Here is a 12,361-nt window from a genome sequence, read left to right as displayed (position 1 = left end):
TGAAGTTGGGGGTAGAAAACTGTAATGCAATAGAGAGATTCCAAAATTGGAGTAAAAATAAAATCATAGGTGGCGCAGTGGTTGAGAGTCCGCCTGCCGATGCAGGGGACGCGGGTTTGTGCCCCGGTTTGGGAAGATCCCACATGCCGCGGAGCGGCTGGGCCCGTGAGCCATGGCCACTGAGCCTGCACGTCCGGAGCCTGTGCTCTGCAACAACAACAACAAAATCATAATATTCAGTCTCCACCTCCCCCCTTAAATTGGGTACATCATATGCAGGGTCTTCATCAGATCAAGTTTTTAGGTCATTTCAAAGTTTATACTAATGGTTGATGTGAAGATGAAACTGAAAAATCAGTGTTAGTTCCGAGCTCCAAACCTTAGAACAGCCTTAAAAATTACACGCTTTGCTCCTGATGCCCTATTTTTCTCTCATGATCTCATTAATATTCCTTTAATATGTGTGTCTTACCAGCCTTGAGTATCAAGTTTCCCTGTTCCCTGTAGTTAGAAAGTGAGGTCTAAAGCTGGAAAGTCGAGATGGTAGACCTTCATCTGTGAGGCTGACAGGATGCCAGAAGAAGTGATGACTTTAGGACGAAGGCCAAAATACTGTAAAGCTGAGAATCATGTTATTTTAAAAATACGATATGAATGTTTATGATGACTATGAATCTAGAAATGTTTATGTTCTATACTAGCTTTTTTATATTGGCAGATATATTTATAGAAAGTTTCTTCATTGACAGTGCTAAACTAATGTATTTTTGGTATTTGAAATCTAATATTAAATTCATCTGGAAAATTTTATATATGGAACAATTCATCAACATTTCTAGGTGTTATCATAGTACACTAGGTTCACAAAATCAATTCTGTAATTTTTTATAGATTGAAGCTTTGTTTCTAATTGAAGAATATTTAAATATTTCTTTTTAGTCTTTATTCCCATATTATGTGGACTGTTAATACAGATGTTTATTGTATTTAAAAATACAGATTTTAATTATACAATCATAAATATGTCTGTGTATTTACAAAGAAAGAATCATACTGTATGTGCAGTTTCACCATATGGAGTATTTTCAAAATATCTATTATGCAAACAGAATATTTACTAAACAAAGAAGAATGCTGAGAGGTGTAATTTTTCAGGCTAATTAGATTTTCTGGTTAATTCAGGATTAGGTATAAAAGGTTTCAGTGTTTGTTAGAGATTTTCCTAAATCTGTTTCCACAAAGATGGTGCTGAATCTAAAAACAGATGTAAATTAGCTTTGTGTAGCGACAGCTAATAATGCCCCCTTTCGTCCAGATCCTCGCTCGCTGTTGGTAGACCCTTTTGTGAAGTCCTCCCCTGCCCTGCTGCTGGAACGCGTGGAGTCATTACTTAGCTTCCTTAAAATTCTCTGAAATGCTGCTTTGCCACCTGCTCAGACTCACCACAACTTCCTGTTTAATTTCTTTATTGCTTAGAGCAGCTCCCAAATTAGGAATTTTAGGAGATTTGGGTGCTGATGGCTTATGCTGTATAATGGCTTGAATAAGTTTTAGTGAATTTGTCTGAAAACCTAATCTTCAGCATTTATATCATGATTTTTCTTTGGTAAACTATGGATGAAGTTCAGTGTCTTATTTCAAAGCAGTTGGAATTGTCTCTTGAGTGCTGGTATTGTTTATTTTACTTTTTTGTTGTTGTTGTCTTTTGTGATTTGCTCTCAAATTATGTCTCTCTCTCTCTTTTTAAAAATAAATTTATTTATTTGTTTATATTTATTTTTGGCTGTGTTGGGTCTTCGTTGCTGTGCCCGGGCTTTCTTTAGTTGCGTCGAGCGGGGGTTACTCTTCCTTGCGGTGCGCAGGCTTCTCACTGCGGTGGTTTCTCTTGTTGCAGAACACGGGCTCTAGGTGCACGGGCTTCAGTAGTTATAGCACAGGGCTCAGTAGTTGTGGCACACAGGCTTAGTTGCTCGGCGGCATGTGGGATCTTCCTGGACCAGGGCTCAAACCCGTGTCCCCTGCATTAGCAGGCAGATTCTTAACCACTGTGCCCCCAGGGAAGCCCTATTTTACTTTTTAAATTTAGGGCAATGTAGTGTCTGAACTTGAGTTAGGACAGATGTGGCTTTTAAGATTTGGGATCTGCTGCTGTGTAGCTGTATGTCCATGGGCAAGTCCCCTAATCGCTGAGCCTCAGTTTTCTTACCTCTAAAAATGAACTGAGAATTGTTGTTATATTTAATGAAATACTGTGTGTGGAACTCCTTGTGTATCTGGCACAAGGGAAGCCCCAAGCACGATACTAGTTCTATTCTCTCCAAGTCTTATAGTTGCTGGCAGTCTTAGAGATTGGAATGCCCAGGCACAGTATGTTTAAGGGTTTCACTGCTCTTTCAGAACCCTTAGTTTTCTAAAACCTGATGTTTTAAGTTTATATATATATTAAAAATCACTAAAATCTTTCTTAGACCTTGAATCATAGGAGATGAACATTTTAAGTGGTTCCTGGATTTTTAAACAATTTTCAAAATTATTTTTAAATGTTTTTATAAAGTAGAAAGCTGTACCTTTACTTATTTGAGTGTGAAGGTGAACTTTGTATTCCTTTTGATAATAATTATTAGTAGAATTGGTGGTATATTTTTTGGCACAGAAACTGGAGTGATTAATATCTCTACCAAATTTCAGAAAGACGATCTCATGGGTGGCAGATCTACTTAATCAAATCAACTGGCAGGTATATTTAATGGCTTTGCTTTCGAAGGCTGGCCAGCCAAATTACAGTCAGATTCTGGATTTTCTATATCCCCCTGCCCAGAATGCATAATCTAGTATTAACAGTACTTAACTCTTGAAAAATTAGTTAAAACAGTTGACTGTTTTGAGACAACCAAGATAGGTATATCTGGTGACTTAATCATTAGAAGATAAAATCGAAAAAGCTGGTAAACTGGAACTGACATTTCATTTAAATAACTAAAATAAATAATAAATAAAAGACTGATATAAGAATAGATGTACATGAAATTGAACATATTTATAGTAAGCCCTTAATAATCTCTGCCTGTGTTGAACAGGAAATGTATTAATGTGAAATCTGTAGGTGGAATAATAAAGTAGTTTTTCTCTCTCCCCTCGTTAATCTTTTTTTTATTCTTTAAACTTACTTTAGCAAGTAGTAATTGATCAGCATTTTAGTTCCATTCCAGTTCTTGGACTGTCCTTTGCTTGAGCATATAAAGTACTAAAGGGGTGGTGGGAAGTAAAGAAAAGGGTTCTGATGATCTGCAGAAATGGTCATCATCGCCACATGTGGAGAGTTGTTTGTATTAAGATTGAATCTTATTTCAGTAATATTTTAATTCGTGACATCCCTGGGAGTGATGAGATCAGCAGTGCTCTTTTGGGTGGTTTTGTTAGTTTGTCCTTTAGCTTTCCTTTCTTTGTATTTTCCTCCTCTGAATAGCATTTGGGAAACTATCTTCTGTTTCTGCTTTCTAGGATCATCTTCTTGTCAAATCTTTCTACTAAATCAAAACAGGAAAGAATAAAGTTGTTTTGATTTTATTTAATTGACTACATACATATTTATAAAGTCACAGGATTTATATGAAAAATGCAATTTGATGAAAAATGCAATCAGAATTTGGTGAAAAATGCAAACTCCTCTCTCAAGAAATGCACATTTACATCAAATTTTGCTCTAATTTCAGGGTATCCAGAAACCCAGATTCTTAAAGTGAAGGTTCTGGGCAAGGTAATTATGGAGTGAAAACTGATAAATCTTTAAGGAAATTTAGGCATAAATGTCTAATTAGATGGAAATTTGGGAGAGGAGCTAGATCTGCTTGAAATTACATTTGGGTCAAACCTGAAGGCAGAATGAATCGAGATCTCTTAGGATGACTGTTCTTACTTTCTTTGGCATGCCTTCTCTTCTCCATGAGAAGAGCACCTTGTTCTAACTGCTGCGGGTCTTTTCTCAGAAACTCTTGATATTAGAAAGTAAGTGCTTTATCATCTATCATTAACTTCTTCCTGGAATCAAGAGCCTGCTTTAGTTTAGCATCGATCTGTTTATCAGGCTCCTTTCCGAGGATCTAGTGACAGCCGTAGACCATCTTTTCAAGAAAATGCCTGCACGTGTGTTCATGCATATGGTGCCGCTGGGCTCACAATCCACATACGACTCTTTATATCCACCTCTCTTTCACCTTTTTCCTGCCCTTTTCTCACCTTTTCCTTTTCTAAGACACGTTGGTCTCTTCTTTACCTTTCTTAAAAACTTGACCTGTCCTTCTGCCTCATGATCCTAGATGCACTTGGCTTTATTTTACCCTTTTCTGCTCTAATTCCTGTCTGTTAGTCAGGACTTAGTGGTAGAAACCCAACTGTGCCTAGTTTAGGCAAAAGGGAATTTACTGGCTCATGTAACCCAACTAGAGGAAGGGTTTATTCATGTAGGCGTTAGGGGTGATTGGAACTAAGGCCTTCTCACTGTCAGGATTCCTTTTATCCTTTCTCTCTTATCTCTCATTCCCCTTCCATGACTCTGTCGTTCTTCCACACAGACTTCTTCCACATGGCTGTAGACAAGTTGCTGGCGAGTGCTAGGGTCACATCCTTAGTTTTTCCATTAGAGCGTCTATTAGAGCATCTATTTTTCCTCCCTTAGTTCTAATTCAGAAAACCTTGGAGAGAGAATTGGCTTGGCTTGGGCAAGGGGGCACGGTTGGATCGTACCCAGACTGCGTAGCTGGAATTTGAGTAGAAGCAGTTCCCCCACAGAAGGAGCAGACGTGCTGTTCCCAGAATAAGGGAGAGGAGCCAGGCAGGCAAATAATAGTTGTCGACCGTATCTTCTTCTTCTGAGGTCTTCCCACTTCACACCCATTCTGTGCCAGGCCAGTTATCAAGTGCCACGAAGGCCAGGGGAAGAGCTGGCCAGGACAGAGTTATCAGGCTGATTCCGGTCCAGCGTAGGAAGAGCAAAGTAATATTCCCTTTGTGCACGTCCTACTCTCTTCAGATTGTAGTCTTTAAAGCCAAAGATTGTATCCTACCCATTTCTGCCAGCAAACTTCTGACAACAAATAATAAAGAATCTGTACAGTGAAGGCAATACTGATGGGAAAAAAAGCAACTTAATATGCTTAACATGATACGTCTGCAGTTGATAAGAGGTGAACTTGTGATGGTTAATTTTAGGTGTCAGCTTGGCTGGACCATGGCGTCCAGGTACTTGGTCAAACATTATTCTGGATGTTTCTGTGAAGGTGTTTTTTGGATGAGATTAACATGTAAATTGGTGGACCTTGAGTAAAGCACGTTGTCCTCCATTATGTGGGTGGGCCTCATCCAATCGGTTGGAGGCCTTAACAGAACAGAGACTAGAACCTCCCCTTGGTAAGAAGGAGTTCTGCCACCGCTCTTGAACTTGAACTGCTATGTTTCCCTTGGTCTCCAGCCTGCCAGGCTGCTCTGTAGATTTTGGACTTGCCAGGCCTTCACCATTGCATGAGCCAATTCCTTAAAATAAATCTTTTTCTATATCTGTCTATCTATCTGTCTCTCTGTCTGTCTGCCTGTCTATACACCTCTTCTTGTATCTGTTTCTCTGGAGAACCGTAATGTACAGGTTACAGCTGCTGACTGCTCCACGCTTCTATCATCACAGTTAGATGAAGTTCGTATGTGAAATCCTTTGCAGGGACGGCTCACCTTAGCTTAATTAAGTCTTGTGCTCGTCTCTGGACCAATTCCTCTGGTAGGTAGGTTCAGCACTCTCATGCGTCAGCACTGTATTTATTGCCAGCCCATCACAAAGAAGGCATGAGGTGTGCAGGGTAGTATGATTGGCAGTACCACCAGAGTCCCAGCTTTCGGGGGAGGGCAGATAACCAAAGAAAGGGCCGCGGTGGTGCTGCACCTGAAACGAGGGCCTGCTGGGCAGTCAAAACGATACAGGTTCATATGGCACAATTATTTGCTACACATTGGAATATATCTATCTTTTGGAATATGGAATGAGTGTATTCTTTATGTTTTAGAATTCTTGGACACTGTGTAACATCAGTTGCATGTAAATTTCTTCACTTCTGTAGACCAGTTCTGATGGACTTTAATGCGTGAATTTTCCAGTTTGTGATTTGAAGTCTTAGACATGTTTAAAGATTAAAGTCACAGTGTCAGTTGACTTGAGATACTGGAAATTTCTCTCTCTGTCTCTTTAGATGCATGTATGCATGTATGTATGTATGTGAGTTTGTATGGATGTAAGTATGAGTGTATGTATCTGCACATACGTGTGTACATATGCATGTGTACATACATGTATGTGTGCATGTGTGTGCATGTGTGTGTATGTATGTATACACACATACATAATTTTAGTATGATTGTCGTAGAGTAGCAGTAGAAAAAGATGGTTGGAAAGATGACATAATTTTAAGACTCATTTAAAAATGTGTTCATTAAAAATGTTCTGTGTTTTCACCCTGTTTCCTTCGTAGGAAAGAATTTGCTAATCTAGGTGACATATCAACAAAAACAACAGATGTGAAAACATTTTTGCATTTTTGTTGAGAAAAATCTCATCTGTATGCATAGAATATCTTTAGCAATTGCTTCAGTAAATGCCAGACAGATGGTTTAAACTCAGGATGACTCCTTGAACAATTTTATCACAACAATTATTTTGAAACATGTTATAACAACATTTGAGCTCACATTTCTGGAGAATCATGAATGTAACTTGGTACATTAAAGGGAGAGGGAAAGGACTAGGCTTCTAAACCCGAGAAATTTGTGTCTCGGAGCCTTTCTACAAGATGCTTGACTTCTGAAGCCCTCTTTCCGTAACCTATGGTTGAATACTACCTGTCTGTTTTTCTGTCTCATAGAGAGGAATTCAGTAACTTAAAAGTGGTTGGAAGGTAGGTGAGTGACAACTTGGTTATAGAGGAGAAATAGAAAAATGAAGACCTAGAGGGGATTCATTAATATTAATAATATAGTGAGAGACAGGATGATGGAAGGAACTAACCATGGTTAGTTGAGCGTCTTTACTGTGTCAGGCACTAAAACAGATGCTTCCATATGTGGTTGCTTCACAGCTGCTTTGTAAGGCAGGTAGGGATAACTTTCTTTTTACATTGAAGAAACAATTGCATATTCTCAGTTTATGAAGTCAAGGGAGTATTTATACCTTTAAAAATACTTAAGGGCTTCCCTGGTGGCACAGTGGTTGAGAGTCCACCTGCCGATGCAGGGGACACAGGTTTGTGCCCCGGTCCGGGAAGATCCCACATGCCACGGAGTGGCTAGGCCTTTGAGCCATGGCCGCTGAGCCTGCGAGTCTGGAGCCTGTGCTCCGCAATGGGAGAGGCCACAACAGTGGGAGGCCTGCCTACCGCAAAAAAAAAAAAAAAAAAAAACCACTTAAAAATAATTAGATCAAAATTCTGACCTTGTTTGATTTTTTTAAAAATATTTATTTATTTGGTTGTGCTGAGTCTTAGTTGCGGCAGGCATGGGCTTCTTAGTTGCCGTACGTGGGCTCCTTAGTTGCAGCTCACAGGCTCCTTAGTTGTGGCATGTGAACTCTTAGTTGCAGCATGCATGTGGGATCTAGTTCCCCAACCAGGGTTTGAACCCAGGCCCCCTGCATTGGGAGCGTGGAGTCTTAACCACTGGACCACCAGGGAAGTCCCCTAACCTTGTTTGATTGAGCTGTGAGTTTAGCCAGTTACTTTTTTAATGGAACACCAATTTTACTTGAAAGAATGACTGACAGACTGCTTACTCACAGCAGGGCATTTGTTGGACATTTTCTCAAAAATGAACAAAGTAAGGCCGTTGCTTTAAAAAAAATTGATTTTTGTTGCAAGTGATAAAAATCAAGCTTTCAGATGAAAATTAGAATCTTGAAAACTTGTATCTGCTGCTGTGAGCTTATAGTTTTTCAATCTCAAGACTTTCCTGATAAAAGCAGTGGTGATGTTAAAGATTTTGTATTTGTTTTTGATACTGTGTAGTGAAATGTTCCAACGTTTGGAAAATAAGATAAGCCTAACTCAGTGAATTAATATTTTTCAAGTGACCAATGCATGATGGATACAAGAGTCATTCAGAGGCAAGATAGACCAGTGGATTTTAATGTGACAAAGTACAACTCGTTAATTGTGATTTTAGATTCCACATTGCAACCAATCTTTAAGAAACCGCTACTCATTGAGTTTTGGAGGAATGTTAAAGAATGTCCACAATTATCTGAAAAGCGTATTAAAATAATTCTCCTTTTATTGTCTGCATGTCTGTATAAGACCATTTATTCTATATGTGCTTCAGCCAGAACAACATGTTGCAAGAGGTTTAATGTGGAAGCAGGTATGAGAATCCAGATGAGGAGATTTGAAACTGCGAGACAGTGCTGTTTTCCTCACTGTTGTTTTTGGGGGAGGCTGTCATTATTCTTCTAAATACATATTCCTATTAACATGCAACAATTATTTTTAAATACATTTAACAAATAATTTAAAAATTTCCTAGTTTTAACTTCTAATACTAAATATCAATAGATATGATATTGAACAGGAACAAAAGCTCTTTTGTATCCCAGGTAATTTTTAAGAGGGTAGAGGGGCTCTGGAATCAAAAAGTTTGAGAATGCTGTTTTGGTGAAAGGGTCTGCATTTAGCCAAGGGAAAGTAGTATCTGACTGAGGCCTCACAAGGTTCTTCTCCTTAGAATCTGATGTCTTTATTTATAGGTTCAGGGTGTATGTTAGTGGTTTAGTGTTTGATGATGATAACATTTTTTGGTAAAATGTTATAAAATTTGGCCAGAGACATTTTGGCTAAACTCTATTTCAGTTAGAGAGATGAATTCTTTGTTAAAATCTATTATCAGTTAATTTGGTAGGCATATAGTCAGTGGTGTTTTAACAGTACATCGAATTAAATTTAATTTTTTTGTTTTAAGCATATATGCAGTGTTATGAACTATAGTAATATTAAAATGTTGGAAATTTCTTGCATTAGAAATTCTTCATACTTAATATAAAATATTATATATAGTATACATAAAGTCCCATCCCCATAAGAAGGGCACAACATGAACACACTCCGTTTCAAGATCTGAAAACCTTGACTATGCAAAAATAGACATGACAAGCAGTGAAAGACGTGTGTCTCTAGTAAGGATGGAAAAGAGGAAGATTTCCCGTAGCCAGACTGTTTTAAATATTTTTTTGTGCTGAAGTTAGAAAATGGAAAGCTTATCAAAGGGGCTGGGGCGGGGGGACGTCTGCCTTCTGAATCTGTTCTTCCTTAGGCAGAGTGAGAGACGCCTCAGTCAGTGCCGGGACTGTTTTTCAGTACTTTCATATAAGATGAATTAACACCATTTCTCTTCTTTTATCTGTTTAGCTTGTTGAACTAAAATTTGAAGCAAGTTCAGGCAAGGAGATAGTTAATGTGAGCCTTAGGGAGTAAATAAATATGTAGTTTTTAATGCACTGAAACCTCAATCAGTTTTTCTGGGGGATGGAAATTTTTGCCTAATTGAATATCCAGTATCTGTGTTTCATTCACCACCTATTAAAGGTTTTCTATGTGCTAGAAGAGATGCCACGTCTAGTCTGGTTTCTGCCTTTAAGGAGCTCATAGTTTAGTGTATTTCACTCTGCTCTCCAGCAATAGTAAAGCTAGCGTATGAAAGATTATTGAACCTTCCTTCAAAGAATCAGATGTTTGTAGCCATCATTATTATTACTATTAGTTGTCTGTATAGTACATAGTATATTTGTTAGTTCATAGTGTCTCCAGGACATACTCAGTGTTACTTTTGGAGGAAAAAAATAATTGTACTGTCAGGTGTCATTTGTCTAATTCTGCTAAAGTGAAAGTGTTGAAAAATTCCAGGTAACAGTTTTGGTTAGATAGGCTCTAATTACTGTAATTTTTTTTTAATGTATATGTTTACTTTTCTTTTTGTCTGATTAAAAAAATACATCTAAACCAAAACACTTGTTTCTCCTACTCTGTGATCTCTTTATCTCTGTGTTCATTATTATGACATTCACTTAAAATCCTGTGGATGTGGACTTATTTTGGTGACTGTACCCTCTGAATTTTACTTATCATTCTTGGCCTCTTAATGAGAGCCCAGAGCATATGTCTGTCCTTCTTTATCTCCTTTTTTTAATATATATATATAAATTTATTTATGTTTTTGGCTGCATTGTGTCTTTGTTGCTGCACGCGGGCTTCTCTAGTTGCAGCGAGCAAGGGGCTACTCTTCGTTGTGGTGTGCGGGCTTCTCATTGCGGTGGCTTCTCGTTGCAGAGAACGGGCTCTAGGCACGCGGGCTTCAGTAGTTGTGGCTCACAGGCTCTAGAGCGCGGACTCAGTAGTTGTGGCTCATGGGCTCTAGAGTGCAGGCTCAGTGGTGCACGGGCTTAGTTGCTCCGCAGCATGTGGGAATCTTCCTGGACCAGAGCTCGAACCCATGTCCCCTGTATTGACAGGCGGATTCTTAACCACTGTGCCACCAGGGAAGTCCTGTGCCCTTTTTTATCTTTTTGTCTAATGCTTCTCCACAGATGAAGCCCAGAGTTGTGTTAGTGAGAATCTCATAAGTACCCAAGCATGTAATCTAGTGGAAGGTTGTCAGTGGGGGGAGTTCAGCCTCCCTGTCTCTTTGGGAAACCAGTTGAGCTGGGGCGGGTGTCCCATCCCTGGCTCTGGGAGAGCAGACAGGTGTGGCACTTGTAGGCAGAAATGTTTGTGAAGGTCATTTAAAAGAAAAAATGGTGGGTGTGTCTTGGCAGTCATTTTATAGTTCCCAAGTGACTGTGATTTTTTTGGTTACTTCAGCATACTGAAGAACCATGAAGTGAACCTTGAGAATTCTTTTTTCACTTAAAATTACCTAGTGTCCCATATTTACAGGTGCTCGGTGACTTGGGGTATTGAATCAAGGAATCCGTTTCCTAGTGGAACACACTTGCACACTGTTAATCATCCTGTTTTATTTTGCATTGCAAACTTAGCTGGAGAGCTGGCAGCATTTTGAGCTTGGAATTTTGGTAGTGTCATGGTGAGGCAGCCGTACTTACCGAACCAAAAGTCACAACGTTTGTTCTGATGAGTGTAAGTGAGAATGTACTTCTGGGAACGCGTGGGAGGTAATATTTGAAATCTGAACTGCGTCAAATGGTTGCCGTGCTCATGGAGAGGAGAGCATTATTTATTTAGGTAAGTATTTCTTGCTTACTTTTGCTGTGACAGGCATGATTTAGAAATTACAGAATAGTATTCTCAAATCTTTCACTGGAAGATAGGCAAAATGAAATTAAAGTGGAATAACATAGCACTTAATATTTCTTGTTAGTGTTTTTCTGTTTGTAACTTTAGGGAGAGAGAATGTGCCAGTTCTTAGATTTGAAAATATTTTACACTGTGGTAATAAGAGTATTTATTAAACACAGCTGTAAGATGATTACTGTTACTTGTACTTGGTAGGGACAGTATAGGTAGTGAGTAATAGCCTGGACTTTGAAATCAAACAGACCTAGTTTTAAATCTTGGTTCAGCAACTCCCTTGTGAGGAGGAGGAATCATGAAACTCCTGGGTGCTGAGGACACTAATGACATGAGAGAGTCAAGTGCCTCAAACAGGGTATATGCTTAGTAAATATTCATTGCTATGTAGTATTTTTTTATTGCTAAAGTAAAATTTTATTTAAGAAAAGACAGTTCTAAACTCTGTGGGTTTCTATTTGAGACCGTTCAAAAGAGATTTTCTAACTTCTAAGGACGCAAACAAAAATTTTTAAGAAATGCCTAGTTGGCACATTGGGTTAGAATCAGTGTATTTGGGTATGTGTTTTATGTATTTTGTATACTATATTGGGCCTCTTGTAACGTATCTGTGGGTCCAGGGCATTTATTCCCGTTTCTCAGCCTACAGGGATAATGTTATTCTCTTAGACAGGTTTTTTTTTTTAACATGACATTAGTCACTACATTTATATATTATATTTGATAATCCTCTGTCAGTTTTAATGTTCTTGTGGAGGGCTGACGTGATATAGTTTTGCGGGGAGAGCCTATGATGTAAAGTCTGGGAAATACACTTCGCTGCTTTGAGCCTTGCTTCTCCTTCCTGAGTTGCAAAGCCTCTCACGGACAGGGATTTGTCTGTTACTTTTTTCTGTCCTGTCAGTCAGGATGTATTGAACATTTCTTGAATGAGTAAGTGAATGAAGGAGAGCATAAAAGGCTCTAGTTAAATCAAAAGACATTAGCGAGCGTGACTTCTCAGCTCTGTTTCTTAATTAACGTCGTGTTGTCAAACA

At 38.7% G+C, this 12,361-nt stretch overlaps 1 protein-coding gene and 1 long non-coding RNA gene across 10 annotated transcripts in view; one reads left to right on the top strand and one right to left on the bottom strand.

Moving 5' to 3' along the window:
- LOC125963619 (uncharacterized) overlaps positions 1–12,361 on the bottom strand; it is a 687,634-nt gene that overhangs the window by 85,593 nt on the left and 589,680 nt on the right. The gene's annotated exons all lie outside the window — the stretch shown is intronic.
- ARHGAP12 (Rho GTPase activating protein 12) overlaps positions 1–12,361 on the top strand; it is a 109,884-nt gene that overhangs the window by 26,966 nt on the left and 70,557 nt on the right. The gene's annotated exons all lie outside the window — the stretch shown is intronic.

The sequence above is a fragment of the Orcinus orca genome, chromosome 2 (assembly GCF_937001465.1).
Source record: "Orcinus orca chromosome 2, mOrcOrc1.1, whole genome shotgun sequence".
Classification (NCBI taxonomy): domain Eukaryota; kingdom Metazoa; phylum Chordata; class Mammalia; order Artiodactyla; family Delphinidae; genus Orcinus; species Orcinus orca.
The sequence above is the reverse complement of the archived record's forward strand: the minus strand, read 5'-3'. Positions and strand labels throughout refer to the sequence as shown.